The 16,690-nt window shown below is 58.8% G+C and overlaps 1 long non-coding RNA gene across 3 annotated transcripts in view; it reads right to left on the reverse strand.

The window, feature by feature from the left end:
* The window catches only part of LOC112914670 (uncharacterized), a 78,401-nt gene extending 67,463 nt beyond the window's left edge, over nucleotides 1–10,938 (reverse strand). For 2 of the 3 annotated variants that reach the window (XR_011994785.1, XR_011994784.1), the window contains exon 1: nucleotides 10,721–10,938. This is a non-coding gene — a long non-coding RNA (uncharacterized lncRNA). Of the gene's footprint in view, nucleotides 1–2,995; nucleotides 3,345–10,720 lie in introns of those variants that run through there. The other variant, XR_003233913.2, reaches the window with a different exon arrangement.
* Nucleotides 10,939–16,690: the final 5,752 nt, after the last annotated feature.

Genomic DNA, 16,690 nt, shown 5'->3' on the forward strand with positions numbered 1-16,690 from the left:
TGAAGCGTCTACACGGGTGAGCCCTCTGCAGCCCAGGACAGGGGGAAGAAGGCCAAGAGCAGATCAGGAGACGCACGGGAGTCTGGCCATGCCTCCTTGGCCCTCTTGTCACCGAGCTCCCAGCACTCAGGCTTCTTCTTCCCAAAAGAGGAGCAAAGGCGAGCCCAGGAACTTAGTCACTGGGGCTGATTCTAACATGCACCATCCTGAGCACCCGACCTCGCCCCGTGGCCCGGCCAATGCTACCTGATGCACCCCCCCCCCCCCTAGCATTAGAACCCAGCTTCCTGACTCTCAGGCTCTTTTCAAAGTCAGGAGGCAGAAAGCAAATGGCCCTCTCTGATCCCCCTGTCAATCCTGGATCTGGGCCCAGGACTTATTTTCAAACCAACCAAGCATCAGAAAGTCACACATCAGGCTTATCTCTCCTGCCACTCATCTCCCCGAAAGCCCTTCTCCAGGTCCCTATCATTCCAGACAAATAGACCGCCCCCAATCCTAATAAGGCCTGAGCTCAGCAGCCGGCCCTGCAGCACCCGCAGCCCTCCCCAGCTGTGCTGTCGAGACCAAGACCGTGGATCCATCCACCCCACCCCACCCCACCCCGGCTCCCCTGGCCTGGAAGAGGCGAGGGGCCCCGGCCTAAATGCGACGGAAGTCACCCCTCCCGCCCCAGAGGACCACCTGCCTCTGCCCCAGCACCTCAGAACCCATCTCTCTCTTCCTCTAGGCACAACAGGGGCTGGGGCTGAACGTTAGTCTCTTTGACTTGATGCTGTTCACTCCAGGGCAACGGTCAGGCCCGCCCCGGTCTGCCGGGAGCCCAGGCCCAGGCCATCCCCTGCGCGTCATCACCCCTCCCTGCATACGCTGCTTTCCCTTTACGGTGACAGCGACGGCAGCATTGGTGTGGCAGCTGCCAGCAGGTAGTACTCTTCGAACCTGGCTCCTGGTGGGGATCCGGCTCTGCTAGTGTTAGCCATGGGGCACCCGTCCCTCCGTCCGTCCGTCCATCTATCCATTCTTTCCCTCGTCGACAAATAGTCATCATTCAACGCACAGTTCTAGGTGCCCCTCTCCCCTTGAGGACACACGGGGCCTCCATGCGGTCGCATTGCTCCCCAGCAGCGGCTGCAGGTGAGAACCCAGTGACACCCTGGAAAAGCCCAGAGGAGGGGAAGGGGGGTGGTGCCAAATAAAAACAGGCGGTCAGGGAAGGGGACGTTTGATGCACGATGATCCAGCCCCTCCGAACACATTTCCTCAAAAAAATCGGAGTAATCATTGTCTGTCTCCCCAGGTTGATAAAGGATGAAATGAGCTAATATGCATGAAGCGCTTGGCCCAGGGCCTGGCATGTGAGCGTTCGATGAATCGTAGCCGTGTGTCTGGCGAGGGGACAGGGACGTGAGGAGGCGGTGCAGACCCAAGTAGGACTCCTGACCCAAAGATGGGGCTGCCATGCATCCAGGCAGGCTCCCTGGTGGCGGCTGTCAGCAGGCACCGCTGCAGGCCCAAGGCCAGCCCGGACCTCTACACCAAGAACCCTTCTGTGTGGGTCAAGAGAATCCGACCCAGCAGCCCAGGGGACGGGGCAGGGGGCGGGGGGGGGGGGGGTCTGGGCCTCGGTGCTGCCTGAGACTCAGCCTCCACTCACTCCACTCCGGGGCCGCTGAGCTGCTGCCTCGGTTTCGCATTGCGGCTGGAGTCTGCCACAAGCCCCCACATTCCTGCTCTGAATTACCCAGAACCACCGAGTTGAAGGAGTCCAGGATACGGAGGACCTGCTCCGGGGGCTGGGGGGGGTCCACCCACGCACAACTCAATATGCTTTTAACCGGCAGCCTCAGTGCGTTGTCACCTCCTCCTCCCTGTGCCCAACCCCATGCAGCCGCGGCCCTGGCCCCCCCGCACCCCCACCCCAGGACCCAGACTCCTGTTTTTCCTGCATCCTAACTGTGCTGGAACCCCAGCCAGAGGGAGGGGCAGACGGACCTAAGAAATAGACGGCAGCTGGGAGAAGGGGCGGGCAGGACCAAGCCCTCGGGCTCTGCAGTCCTACAGATGCCACAGCTCCTGACTGATGGCAGGAAATTGGTCCCTGCCAAGCACATCTCAGCGGGGAAGGGGAACAATACGGGGGCCCTGGCGGGGTGGCAGGGGCTAGGGAAGCTGCTCAATGAGACAAGCGCCCACTGCCCCTGCCCCTAGGAGAGCCAGGGTGGGGAGGTGGGGGGCACAGCAAGGGGCAGACAGCCGGCCAGGCCTCTCTTCACAGATACAGGGCATCCCCTGTCCCTGCCACTGGCTGAAGTCTTCCCCATCCTTCAAGGCCGAACTGGCGTCCCCGCCTCCTCTCAGAGGCGTCCCAGGCCCTCCAACTGGACGGCAGCTCCACTTCTGAGCGCTCCCTCCACGCCAAGCCCAGTGCTAAGGGCTTTATATCCGGTGGGTCAGCAATCCTCCCCCGTGCACACGAGGTAGGACAAGTTACACCCATCCCACGGATGAAGACAGCGAGGCTCGGGAGGTTAAGCAACGCGCCCAAGGCCACACAGCCAGTTAACAGCAGGTGAGACAGAGGTCGGAAGCCAGCCCCACCGACTCCGGGATATGAGGGCTTCACCACGATGTGCTCCCACCTTGTTCTCTTAGCAGCACCTGAAGCCTCTGATAAAGACCCTACTCAGTGAGGGGTCAGGTCACAGGTTGCCCCTCTCTGCCCACCTCCCTCCCCCACTGAACTGTGAGGTTCCCAGGGGTGGGGTCCCAGGCCCCAGAGCTAGTCCTGGGTCTGCACACCGTAGGCCTCATTAGTCCCTTGGCCTTGGCGGAGAAGAGTAAGAGCAGAGACAGCGAGCTCCGCGCTCCCTGCCGCCCACCCCCCACCCGGAGCAGCCCCTCGCCCCCTTCCGTCCCCCAGCTCCACCTCAGAGCCTGCTAAATGCTCCCCCCCCCCACTCCCCCACCCCGGCTTCCCTGAGATTCTCCTTACGGTGTTCCCAAAACCTCGATGAGCCTTTGCATTTTAAGCAGCCGCGATTGTATCAGCTTTTCCCCGTCTTCCCGCAGCTCGGCTCTGCCCAAGTTTGATGAACTGATCTCAGTTAGATAAATCCCATCAGCTGTCGGCTTTGCGGAGACTCGGGGAATGACATTTGCTCAGGTTTTACCGTGAAGGCGCCGCTTCTGCTGCAAACCTTCAAGGCCAGGTGAGTCGAATAAAGGGTTTCCTACGAATGGCCCCACTCGGCCAGCCTAGCCCATCCTGGCTGGCCCCTTGCCCCCTGTGGTTTCTGGGAGGCTGTGAGCCAACAGACAGCAGGCCACAGAGGGTGTCAGGGATGCAGCCTCTCTCTTGGCTTGATGGTAATTGGCAGCATTTCCATGCATTTCCATGCAGGATTATGCCATAAATTTACTCGGCTCCGCAAGGGGATGCTCACAGCAAGCACTGCAGTGGGGAACTGAGGACAGGGTAGGAGGGGGCAGGAGAGGACCCCCTAAGCATTCCAGGACACCACCAGCCCCACAGGCAGGCAGCCCTGCTGCTGGCTGACTCCCCGGGTGGGAGGCTTAAGGACCTCTAGCCCCCGGGGGCAGAGGACACCCGCCGAGGCTGGGGCTTCAGGCATCGGGCGACTGCCCATGTTAAGTAGAGAACACCCAGCAGCCTCTCCGAGTCCTCAGACTGGACTGCTGTCCCCTCCCCTGGCTGCAAAGTCGGCTGGAACAGGCCTTTAACTGGCCGTCCTTGCCGCTGGAGCCCAGAGCTGGGCGCACCAGGGGAGCAAACCCACCAGGAGAGCTGTGGGGTGGGGGGTATGTTTCCCTGCCATGCAGGCCCCGTAGGAACAATGACTTATAAAGAGGGGACCAAGGGTCCGCTTCGTGGGGGCCCCTGGAGTGAAGCAGACTTGTCTGTGGGTAATGACGATGACACACGGGCACAACGTCCACTCAAAGGTGCTCCTCCCCTTCCAGACACAGGCCTGACCATCCGCTGAACCCCGCGGCCTCACAGGCTCACACGAGCACGCAGACACATTCCCCTACCCCCCCATCCCCAAACTTCTGAGGACCTGTGTTTGATTTGTAATGAGGGTTTTTTTTTAATGAATATCTTTTGCAAAACTAATTAAGAGGGATTGAAGCCCAGAGCAGAGCTAATGAGCTATTCAAATACCCTGGCATCACTTTAGAAAGGGGGGGATGGGGGCACCTCGGTGGCTCAGCTGTTAAGCATCTGCCTTCGGCCCAGGGTGTGATCCCGGGGTCCCGGAATCGGGTCCCCCACTGGGCTCCCCGCAGGGAGCCTGCTTCTCCCTCTGCCTGTGTCTCTGCCTCTGTATCTCTCATTAATAAATAAATAAAATCTTAAAAAACAAAACAAATACCCTGGCATCAGCCCCACCAGTGAGGTTCAGAGACGTCTTGAGGTACAGTCAGGAGAGTTGCCCCTGCAGCAGACAGACTCGGCGCAGGGCTTGCAGCCTCCCCTCCACTGCCCTATCCAAGGCGGGGTTGGGTGGCCAGTGGGAGGGGGCACAACAGCGCCTCTGAGCAGGGCTTCTCGAAGGGCCCCAATATCGGGAGCGCCCGGAGGGCTGGGCCCACCCCTGAGTTTGATTCAAAAGTCTGGAATGGAGCCTGAGAATTTGCATTTCTAACACCCTCCCTGGTGATGCTGCTCTTGCTGCGGGTCCGAGGGCCACACTTTGACAACCTCTGCCTGGGAAGGCACCAGGTTGCAATCTCGGGGCTCCTGCAGTCACCGGGCTTGAAGGAATAAGGGCCTGGCAGGGACACACCAAAGACTCCAGATCCCGCCCCAGAGGCAAAGGGCCCATCACACCAAAGAGGATTAAAACCCTCCCAGGATTGGAACGAGAAGGGAGATCCCCACCCACCCCTTGATGGCCTGTCCCCACGCAGCAGCCACAGCTAATCAGCGGCCGTGAGACCATTGAGGCCTGCCCGACCCTGACAGCCCAGGACCCCCATTTAACAGAGGAGGAAACTGAGGCTCAGAGAGGTGAAGTGATGCTCCTGAGCCCACCCGGGGAGAACTGCGATCCCCACTCAGACCTCCAGGCCCCTCTCCCATGAACGTCCCGCCTCGCCCCCGCCAGGAAGAGACCAAACGCAGTGAGGTCCTCTGGAGGCTGCAGGTAGTGATGCCATGTGACCCAAAACGTCGCATAAAGCCTAAGGAACAGAGTTTCCAACCCTTCCTACTTTGTCCCTCCGAGACCCAGGGGCCAGTGGCAGGAAAGGCCCAGTGGCTCCCCGGGGCACGTGAAGCCAGAGGGGGAAGTCGAGGCTGAGTCAGCCCAGGCCCGCCCTGCACACCCGGCCAATGTCTCCCCGGCTGCCTGCCTCACCCCTGTCCACCCGCCCTGCCTGCGACACGCGTAATGCACTGACCTTGCTCCAGGCCCCAAGGGCAGGTGGACAGGGCAGGCAGCCAGGGGCTGCGGGGCGACCCCTCGGACCAAACTCGGCTCTGCGGCTCCATCTGCTTCAGGTTCGAGCCCATGGAGCCGACCCGGAAACTGCAGGTGGGGTTACCCCGCGGGCCACCGCCCCTGGCCCGCTCACCCAGCACAGCCTCAGGGCTGAGCCCGGTGGGACCCGGCTCCTCCAGGTGTCAGCCCGGTTGAGTCAGGGAGTATGGCGACCCGGACTGGGCCAGAACAAGAGATGGAGAAGAACTAAAACCCCAAGAACAGGGCAGAGCTTTCAGGACTTCCCTCGGGGCTCCATACACGGCGGGCAGGCCCCATGGGGTCTCACCCCTCTGCCCCCGCCCGGATGCCCGCAAACAAGAGTTCTTGCCACTTATCCCACACCTGCAGCCCCCCAAGCACCCCCCGGGGATTATCTCCAGTCTTTACAACAACCCTGGAACGGTTTTGCCTCGTGAACCCTAATTTATAAGGGGGAGAAAAGCAGAAAGAGAGGACCCGACCTGCTAAAGCTCACACAACTAGCCACTGAGCCGGGATTTGAACCTCTTTCATCCTGACTTCAAAGCCTGCTTATTCTGCTCTGTTGCACTTTTGTCCTGAATCATCTTCCTCAACGAACTCCTATTCAGGGACACCTGGGGGGCTCAGCAGTTGAGCGTCACCCCTGAGCCTTCAGGTCAGGGCGTGATCCCGGGGTCCTGGGATCGAGTCCCCCATCAGGGTCCCCGCAGGGAGCCTGCTTCTCCCTCTGCCTGTGTCTCTGCCTCTCTCTGTGTCTCTCATGAATAAATAAATAAAATCTAAAAGAACTCCTATTCTTCCTTCAAAACCCAGTGTTACAGTGTTCTTTCCTGTGTGAAGCCCTCCCTCGTTCTCTCCATCCATCTCACCCAGGCGGCGTTAGTCACTCTTATTAGAATTCTAAAATGTCCTGAATGAAGTTCTGAGTTAGTGTAGGAGGTAGCATTTGACTGGAGAGTCCAGGGACGCCTTCATGTTGTTCTGCTAATTATCCCTCCTCCTCGAGTCCTACACCCAAGGAGTAACAACAACCAAATACCCCTTATTGTTAGCTGGGTCAGTGTCTGGTGTCCCTTAGGGCATAATCCCTGGCCACAACCCTAAATCCAAACCTTATCACCGTTAGTGACTGTGGAATCAGATGGAGCCTAGACCGCACACACACGCCACCCGCCCACCCTGGAGTGGGGCTGGGCTTGGTCACTTCCTTATAATGCACAGAACAAAGCAAAGGTGACGGCACTCAGAGACCAAGTCATGAAGGCACAGCGGCGTCCCCTTGCTCATCTGGTCTTGACGCATTCATCGGGAGGAGTTAACAGCCGTGTCCCGAGAACATGCAGGCAGCCACACACAGAGGCTCCCGGGGCAGGAAACCAAGACCTCGTACCGACAGCCGGGGAGACACTGCGGCCTCCCGCACACAGCGTGGTGAGCGCACCGCCCCAGGAGTGCCAGCCGCCGTCCGGCCCCACTCAAGCTTCCAGATCACAGCAGCCCCTCGACAGAGACCCTGACCCAGAGCCAGGCCAGCTAACTGCTCCAGAGTCCATGGGCCGTAGAGACCGGGAGACAGCTTAAGGCCACCCTGTTTTAGGGCCGTTTGTTATTTGGCACTAGAGGCCTCGGACAGTGCCGACCCCAGAGCAGCAGAGACTCCGGAGTCGTGTGAAAAGAGAGGGAGGCTTAACGCCTGCTTGCAGTCTTGATTTCAGAATCACTCTATGGGCTTGGGGTTCACAACCCAAAAGACGGCTGAGGAACTTGTCTTTTTTTTTTTTTTTAAGAGAGGGATGGGGAGAGGAGCAACGGGAAAAGGAAACAGATCGTGAAACAGGAGCCTGATGGGGGGGGGGGGGGCCTCCCTCTCACCACCCTGATAATGGGATCTGAGCCAAAATCAAGAGTCAGACACTTAACCGACTGAGCCACCCGGGTGACCCAGGGGACCTGCCTTAAAGTCACCTTTGAGTGACAAATCCATTATTCTTATTTCCTATTGTATTCCATGCCACTCTGGAGGAGAGATGCTGACGGAGGTGGTGGGGAGCTAACATTCCACAAAGCCAGCCCCCAACACCCACACGGCTGGGCTCAGCTTCTGCTCCCACCATAAGGACGAGCTGAGTGACAGCCTGGCCTCCCTGTCACTGGTAAAGGGAATCCAGCACCCTAAATTTGGCCAAACCAGATTCCCATTGGGGGAAGCAGGGTAGGGGGATCAGACGTGTTCCCTCCCCCGTACTTCCCTGCTCCCCCAGCGCCATGTCCATTCTGTCTTCACTCCTGGCCCCCATCTAAGCCACCTGACCATCCCCATGTGCTGTCCAAAGCCCGACCCAGAGGCAGAAGAGATGAGTGATGGTAGCTTGTGAGAACAGGGGAGTCAGGAGTTCTGGGTAAGGGGTGGGGGGACCCTCCCCAAAAGTCAGAACCAGCATCTTCAAAGATGGAAGGAACATGCCGAAGCCCAGTGTGGCTGAGCGCAGAGAGCAAGGCGGAGCACAAGCCGATGGGCAGGTGAACTGGCAAAGAGCCGGAGGTGTGTTGTAAGGAATCATAACCAGGTAATATTTATCCCCAGAGCAAAGGGGGGCAGCACGATCGGCCCTGCACTTGGAGAGGTCGCCTCGGTTCTTTGTGGAAAATGGATCAAAGAGTGGCCAACAGGATGCAGAGGGGCCTACAGAGCGGTCCCATATGTCCCCGGTCGTGGGGACGTCAGTTCCCACGATGGCTGATTTCATGTGTCACCTTGGCTGTGCCCACGGGGTGCCCAGATGGTTGTTCAAGCAAACACTTTTCTGGATGTTTCTGTGTAGATGTTTGTGGATGAGATTAACATTTCAATCTGCGGACTTAAGTAAAGCAGATTGCCCTCAGTACTGTGGGTGGGCCTCACCCAATCAGTTGAAGACTTGACTAGAACAGCAACAATAACAAAAAAAAACTGACCTCCTCGGCGCCAGAGGAAATTCCCAGCAGACAGCCTTGGGACTGAAACTGTACCACCGGGTGTCCCAGGTGTCCGGCCTGCCGGCCCACACCGCACAGGTGAACGTGACAGTCTCCATAATCATGCAAGCCAATTGCTTCTCACACAGCGTGGGTATACAAACACATAGACGCGTCCCAACAGTTCTGTTTCTCTAGAAAAATCCTGGCTCATGCTGTTCCCTCCACAGAAGCTCATTCAAACTCCGGTCTAGCAGGAGGCTCTGCAAGCAGCGGCACAAGGTCCCTGGGCTGAGCCATCCTGTCTCCCCACGAGACTCCCTTCCCCTTCTCCCTCTCCCCTTGGGTCTGCTCTGGCCCACCCCATGGGGCCCAGGGAGCTCCACTCAGTCACAGGCCTGAGCGACCACAGGAGCTGGGCACAGAGGCAGAGGCAAGTCCGGTCCCTCCCACCTGCCCCAAGGCTGTGGCCCAGCTTCCCAGGCTCTTGACCAAGAGCTCCCATCGCCCAGGATCTGGCCTGCGGTCGCTGGAGACAATAACAGCCGCACAAAGTGTGTGCTGTGTCATAGCTCATCGCACCTATTAACTCGTTTAATCCCCTCAACAGCCCTCTGGACGGGTATGACCATGATACGCATTTTACAAATGAGGGAACTGAGTCACACAGAGGCTCTGCAACTTGCCAGGAGTCACACGGGTTGGAAGTCAGTGGGCTGGGGTTCAAACTCTGCAGTCCTGCTGGCTCTAGAGTCTACAACTTTTTTTTTTTAAGACTTTATGTATTTATTTGAGAGAGAGAGAGAGAGAGAGCATGAGCACAAACAGGGGGGTGGGGAGAGGGGCAGCAGGAGAGGGAGAAGCAGACTCCCCGCTGAGCAGGGAGCCCGACGCGGGGCCCGATCCCAGGACCCCAGGATCATGACCTGAGCCCAAATCAGGCACTTAACTGCCTGGGCCACCCCAGCGCCCCTAGGACCTCTGCTTAATTGTGGTAAAATACACAAAACGTACGAGTGACGGTTGTAGCCAGTTTGAAGTGGACAGTTGAATAGCAGCGCCTTCCCACTGCCCTGCGGCCACCGGCCCCCTCCACCCCCAGGCCCTTCCGTCTTCCCAGGCCCACCTGCTCCGCGGCTTCCCTCCCCCCGCCCCTGCTCCGCACTTTCCGGGCTGCCTCCCACCCGGTATCACGGCCTCAGGGTCCACCGCGCTGTGGCCTGTGTCAGGATTCGATCCCTTCCCGAGGCGGGATGATATTCCATGGTGTGGCCATGCTGACTCAGTTTACCTGTTCACTCGCAGAGGGACCTGCGGGGGGGGCTTCTACCTTTCGGTCACTGAGACCGAACTGGCCAACAGACACCTGTTCGAGGCCCCGCATTTGCATCTGGCGGGTGGATGCCCAGAGGCGGGGTCTGCGATCTCAAGCACTGCACTTGGCTGTCCCCTGCTCTGTGGACTTTGCCACCAAGGCAAAGAAAGGCACCCCGTCACCCTGGATCCGCTCACCCCAGCTGCTCCTCCTCCTGGGCCTGGCGTCCGTTCTCACAGATGCCTCCGGGCTTTTATCCACCACTGTCCAGCCTGGACCTTTGCACCCCCGGGGCTCACAAGCATCCGTAACCCAACATGTCCCCTGGAACTTGGAGGCCCTCCTCCCTGGGTGCCCCTGCTGCACCTGCACCTTCTCCTCAGGCACCAGCGCTCCCCGCCCCTCTGGCCCCCATCACCCCCCCATCCCCTACCGGCCCTCACCTCCCCCTAACCTCCCACTCCTCCCTGGAGCCCCCACTTCCCCCCACCACCAGCCCTCTTGCCTCCCACAAGAGGCTGGCACCGTCCTGTGCCCGGACTGCTGCACAGGCACCCCCTCCAGTTTCCCCGCAGCCACTCTTTGCAGCCTGACAGTCGGGTCCCCACGGCAGGCACCATCCCATCAGCATGGTTTATAGGATAAAGTCTAAAGCCCTCCCTATGGCCCAGAAGTCCTCAGAGACCCGGTACCTGCTGCTTTCCCAGCCTCCTCGTCCGTGCACCCCCATCCGGGCCTTCTTGCAGCTTCTCCAAGGAACTCACCGTCAGAGTCTTCGCATATGCAGTTCCCTCTGGCTGCACACCCTTGCCCCCAGGCCCATCCCCCTACCCCTTTGCCTTGCCAGCTCCCACTCATTCTTGAGGCCTCAGCCTAAATGTCGCTTCCTAGGAGATGCTCCCCCCCCCCCCCCCCCCCCCGCCTAACCTTGACCCCCAGGCTAAACGAGGAGACTTACGTGAGTCTTACACAGCCCTGGCTTCTCTGCCTTCAGAGCAACTACCCAAAGCATGATGACGTGATTATTAGGATGATAATTTGCCTCCTCTCTGCCTTCTCCCTGTGACTCTCAGCTCCAGGAGCTCAGGGCCTCTGCCTGCCTCGTTCCTCGCTCTGTCCACGACACCGATGCTCGGCGATTCTGTTCCAACTCCCATGGAGCACGGGCGGGCCTGACATCAGTGATGGCCTCCACCTGCAGGTGAACACCGCCCCCCCACCTCCCGGCCCAACAGGGACACGGCCTCCCCGCCAGGCACGCACCAGCGGTCCCGCCCAGGTGCCTGGTGACGCACACAGTACGCCCGCCTGCAGCAGCACCCACAGCACACTTGCACCTCCAGCTGTACGCCGGCTCCCCCGGCCCACTCACGCACAGGTGTGCACGCATGCAGACGTGGGAAGTCACCCACAGGGACCACCTGCACGTGCAGCCAGGCACTGCCACACAGGTGGCCGGCCACCCACACCGGTTATCACAATGCACAGACGCCAGCTCGCATCACCTCCTGGCCGTAGGCACCGTCATGCACAGACAGGAGGGCACACCTGATGCAGCCGCCCCCCCACCTGCGCACACTCGTACCCGCGCACACTCGTACCCGCACAGCCATGCTTCAGGCGTCGTGGGGTCGGAGCCCCAGGCCGGGACAACCCTTCTCAGCTCTTGGATCGGAGTCTCCTCACAAGCCTCCCACAAAGATTTCTAGCCCCTTCCAGCTCTCTCTGCACCCCCTCACTTAGCCTTCCGCCCGCCAGCCCAGTTTGCCCCAGTTCCCGCACTGGGGGTTGAGGCTGCAGCAGGTGTGAGAAGCCTGACCAAGGACGGACAGGACCCGCTCAGCGGACCTGCCCCCTGTTCTCCGCCACCCCTGCCCAGCCATTGCCACTCGCGTGCTCCTGTCTGCATTTCCATATAAATCGCTCTGATTCTTGGGGAGGAATTCAGACAAGAGAATCCCACCAACAATGAAACTGGCTGGATAATGAGCAGCCATTGTCACCTCCTGGGATCCGAGCACTCCTCGCCCCGGAAGACAGGAACTGGGTACTTGCAGGACTCCGCCGCTGGGGCACTGGCACCAAAGGGACCTGCGGGCAGCGCCCGGGCGCCCTGTCGGGTGAGCGTCCACCTCTTGATCTCACTTAGGTCGTGATCTCAGGGATGTGGGGTCGAGTCCAATGTCAGGCTCTGTGCTCTGTGCTCTCCCCCTGCGTGTGCTCTCTCTTCCTCTCTCTCTCTCTCTCTCTCTCTCTCGATAAGTAAATGAATAAAATCTTCTTGAAAAGAAACAAAGGGACATGCATGCATGAGAGCGTGTGTGTGGGTGGGTGTCCCTCCTGAGTGTGTGTCCCTAAGTCCGTGCGTCTGTGCTGCATGTGTGTGCCGGCGTGAAGCTGTGCACATGCGTGTGCATCTACTCTACTTTCCCACCCTGCATAACAAGCTTCCTTCAAAACCCAGCGGCTTCAAGCCACCGTCATTTTATCACAGGCTTAGGATTTTGTGGACCACCCAGGCGCCTGGGCCGGGCTCACGCCGGTGAAGTGTGAACAGAAGCAGGGATATTTGGCTGGAGGACGGGGCCGCCCAGAGGGGGCCCCGGGGGGCTTCCCTGGTGCATTGTGGTACCTTAGCAGGGATGAGGAAGGGAGGGCCTGCCCAAACTACCTCCTGAAACATCTACCGTCTCCAGCAGGACAGTCTCAGGGCATCAGACTCCCTGCGTGGGGCGCAGAGCTTCCGGGGACAATGGAAAGCTAGCTGCAAGGCCGAGGCTTGGAAGTTCCAGAACGTTGTATCCACCCCACTGTGTTAGTCAAGTAAATCTCTAGGCCCAGCGAGACTCTCATCCCGCCCCGTGCCCGTCACACTCCAGAAACCACCGCGCATCTAGGAGAGCATCAGGGAAAAGCTTGGATCCTGGGGCTTCAGCTCCGAAGCCGCGAGGCCTCGGGCCACCTGGCTAACTCCCCTGAGCCTCAGTTTCCTGCTCTGTCAAAGGCCATTGTACGCGTTTGTGAAGTTCGATTGACAGCATTTCGTGAACGCCTACTGTATACCAGGAGCCCGAGGCATGTGCATGGCCTCCGGCTTTCCCCTGCCCTCCTGCCCTGGGTCACACAGCTGGGGGACTCTTGGGGTGGGGGGGTGGGTAGGAGAGACGGACAGTCCTCTGAAGGCCCTACAGCCTCCTATGCTCACATGAGGCCCGGCCCACAGCAGCCTGCCTCCCGCCAACCCCCCAGCGGTCGTGGGGTCGTGTCTACACCGGTGCCAAGGTGCGAGGTAGGCCCTGGAGGCCTCGCCATCTGCTCCAGCTCGGCTGGCTAGAGGCGGCTTTGGCGGCTCCGGGGCATCCCCAGCTAACAGCGGCGTTAATTTTTCATTTGTTTGTTTGATTTTCCGCAGTGGGTGAGGAATATTGGGACGACATCTGGAGCCGCCCCGGGCTGAGCAGGCGGAGCGGCGGTGGCGGCGGTGGCGGCGGTGACAGCTCACAACAGGGCACCGTCATGGCAGGCTCCACACACGCAGCAGCGTACCCAGACCGTGCACACGCGTGTCTGCAGCATGCATGCACACGCCTACATGCCACGTACACACGTGTGTGTGCCTGTGTGTGCATCTGCTTAGACACACACCTGGCACACAGTCCCGGTCACAGCCACATCACCAGGTCCAGGCTAAGGGCTCCCAGGTAAGTGCTGGAGCTCAGGAGGACCGCAGCCTGCCCCCACCCTGCTTCCCCCCGTCCCACTCCCCCCTGCCCCCCCCCCCCCCCCCGCTTCCCCCTGCCCCACTCCCCCTGCCCCTGCCTGGAGTATAGTACAGCTGTCCCCCTGGGGGAGCTGGGGGAGAAGCAGACGTTAACCGTGTCCCTCCCTCTCTGTTCCCAGGAGCCTGCTCACCAGACCCCTAGACGCTGGTGGGGGGAGCAATTCTTTCCCCAGCTTCAGAAGAAGGTGGGCTAGACAGCAGCGCCTGAGGCACGGCCCCTCCCTGCCCAGCCCCGCTCACCCCTCCACCTAAGCAGTCCTGCTGGGCCTGGACGGGCAGGTCTAGAACTCAAAAATGCAATGACAGGGGTGCTCTGTGCTCCCCCAAACTCGCATGTTGGAGCCCTACCCCCCAGAGGGGCTGTAGGTGGAGACAGGAGGAATGAAGGTTAATCAAGTCTTAAGGGTGGGCCCTCATCTGATAGGAGTAGCGTCCCTGGGAGGTCAGACGTGCATCTGGCTCACTCTCCGCGCTCACACCCAGGAACGGCCACAGGAGGACACAGTGGAAGGTGACGGCCTGCAAGCCAAGAAGAGCATCCTCACCGGCAACCACATTGGCTACAAACCATGGCCTTCTAGCCTCCAGAGCTGAGAGGGAATAATTTCTCTCGTTTGAGCCGCACGGCCTGTGGGATTTTGTTACAGGAGGGCAGTCTGACTGATACCGACGGTCGGTCCGGGTGGGAGCCCTCCACACGAGGTGATGTGCAAGCTGACGGTGGGACCTGGGGTAGCCCGCATGACAAGCCTCTTCCCCAAGAGCACCTTGCGTTTCCGACTGGATCTGCACCCTGCACCCTCCACAGCTCACCAAACCCCAGCTTAGTGGGTTGGACTCGCCCCCAGCAGCCCCACCCTCCCGCCTGCCCCTCTATGCAGTGGTCACCTCCACCCCACCGAGCCTCTGCTGCCAGAGTCACCTCTTCCTGGCTTCATTCTGGCCTCCACTCATCCTGGCCCCACCCTCCTGACATCACCATCTAAGGACTGGCCCAGATTGGGGGCCTCAGAGAGCGGTGCATGTATGGACACCAGTGTGCCCCCTGGGCGGGGGAATCCTTTTGGCAGCACCCGGAACGCTGAGCTGCAGGGGCAGGGGTAGGGGGAATGGGAAGTAAGGCTTCTTGCATTCACAACCCAATCACCCAATGTCCTTCCTTTAAAAAAAAAATTATTTATTTTAGAAAGAAAGTGTGTGTGTGCAAGTGGGAGGAGGGGCAGAGGGAGGGAGAATCAGACTCCACGCTGAGCAGAAAGCCCGATGAGGGGCTTGATCCCAGGACCCCAGCATCACAACCTGAGCTGAAACCAAGAATCAGATGCATAACCAACTGAACCACCAGGGGCCTCACTGAATGTCCTTCCTTTGACTGAAGCAAGGACAGTGAGAGACTCTGGGTCCTGCCCATGGTCAGGAGCACAAATACATCAGTCGGGGCCCCTCCACCATTTTAGCTCCAAAACATAACGAAGGCCTCCTGGTCTCAGAATCCCTAAAGGCAAGCTGGTTGGCACACACATTCAGTGTATCCCCAACGCACATGATCTCTCCAGCCTCAGGTTAAGAACTGGGGTCACTGGAGGGACCACCTGGGTGGCTCAGCAGTTGAGCATCTGTCTGCCTTTGGCTCTGGGCATGATCCTGGGGTCCTGAGATCGAGTCCCACATCGGGCTCCCCACTGGGAGCCTGCTTCTCCCTCTGCCTTTGTCTCTGCCTCTCTGTGTCTCTCATGAATAAATAAATAAATAAAATCTTTAAAAAAAAAAAAAAAGGAACTGGAATCACCGGTATGCTGGAAATCATAGTGGAAGCTGACAGTAAGAATTATTATAGCTGATATTTAATGAGCACTTACTCTATGCTGGGTACTGTGCCCAGCACTCTGCAGCCACCATCTCACTCATTCTCACAGCCTCCCTGTAAGGTGGGTCTTGTTATACCCATTTTTTGGACAAGGAGCGGCCTGCCCCCTGTTGCCAGCAGTTGATAATTGCAAGCACTAAAAAAAAAATAAACACACTCACCAACTCCTACAAGAACAGAAAGCTCCAAGATTCATCCAGAGCCCATCCTCACATACATACTCAATAGTCCTGTGCTGCCTTGTTCCCTGCTTCAAGTCTTGTATCTCCAATGAGACCATAAGCCTCTGGAGGGCAGGACTGGTGTCCTCTTTTTCACCTGCATACCCTGGGGCCGCACAAAGTAAGAATTCAGTACAAACTGAATTTTGCATGGTTGTCTACTGGTTGGTTAGGTGGGTGGTGAATGGGTCGTCGCTTGGATTGTTGGTTTGGGTTGCTTGGATGGTCAGATGGTCAACTGGTATGATGTTGACGAGCTGGTTGGCCTGTCAGAGTATGCGGTAAGGCCTGGAGTATTCCCTGAGTGGGACACTTACCATCTGATCCTACCGGGGGGTTCTCTTTGGCTAGAAAAACTCTCCCCAGCAAAGAATATAGAATCCGTAAATTCTTCTCCCTTCCTTCCTTCCTTCCTTCCTTCCTTCCTTCCTTCCTTCCTTCCTTCCTTCCTTCCTTTCTTCCCTCCCCCTGCCCAGCCAAGCAAGGACTTGCAAGGAGGTTTGGGGTGGTTCTCCTTGCCCATCATTGGCCCCAACAGGTCAATGTGAAGGACCCAGCTACCAGGATGGGCACTGAGTAGCCCTACGTGGTCACCCCGGGAAGCACGTAGGTGACTGGCTGTCCGTGGTTGGATGCTTGGGCGGCTGGTGGATCCCTAACGGCCAGGATGCTGCAGTGAAGAGAACAGGATGCCCAGTACTTAGGAGCAGCTCGGCTCATCCTGCCCAGGAAAAAGGTCATGTGCTCCGATATGAGTAATTAATTTTCTCCAAGCTGCATTGAAAAGGTTAACCTGATTTATGGGACGCAATTGAGTGTAGAATGGGTTGTGTATCTTGTAAAAGGCCCGTTCCAGCGTCTGAGTCTATAGACTCACCCGCGGCCGGGCTTCAGCTGGGAACTGGCCTTACCTTTCATGCCTTTGTGTACAAGCCACGTGAAATTCCTAAAGAGAGCCCTTCTCAGTCAGGAAGTTGCCTCCTGGATGCCAGAGCCCTAGTGGGGGGGTCACTGGGGCCTGTAAGGAAAGCTTTCTTCTGCTCCTGTCACAGCACCCCA

Source organism: Vulpes vulpes, chromosome 10 (genome assembly GCF_048418805.1).
Source record: "Vulpes vulpes isolate BD-2025 chromosome 10, VulVul3, whole genome shotgun sequence".
Taxonomy (NCBI): Eukaryota; Metazoa; Chordata; class Mammalia; order Carnivora; family Canidae; genus Vulpes; species Vulpes vulpes.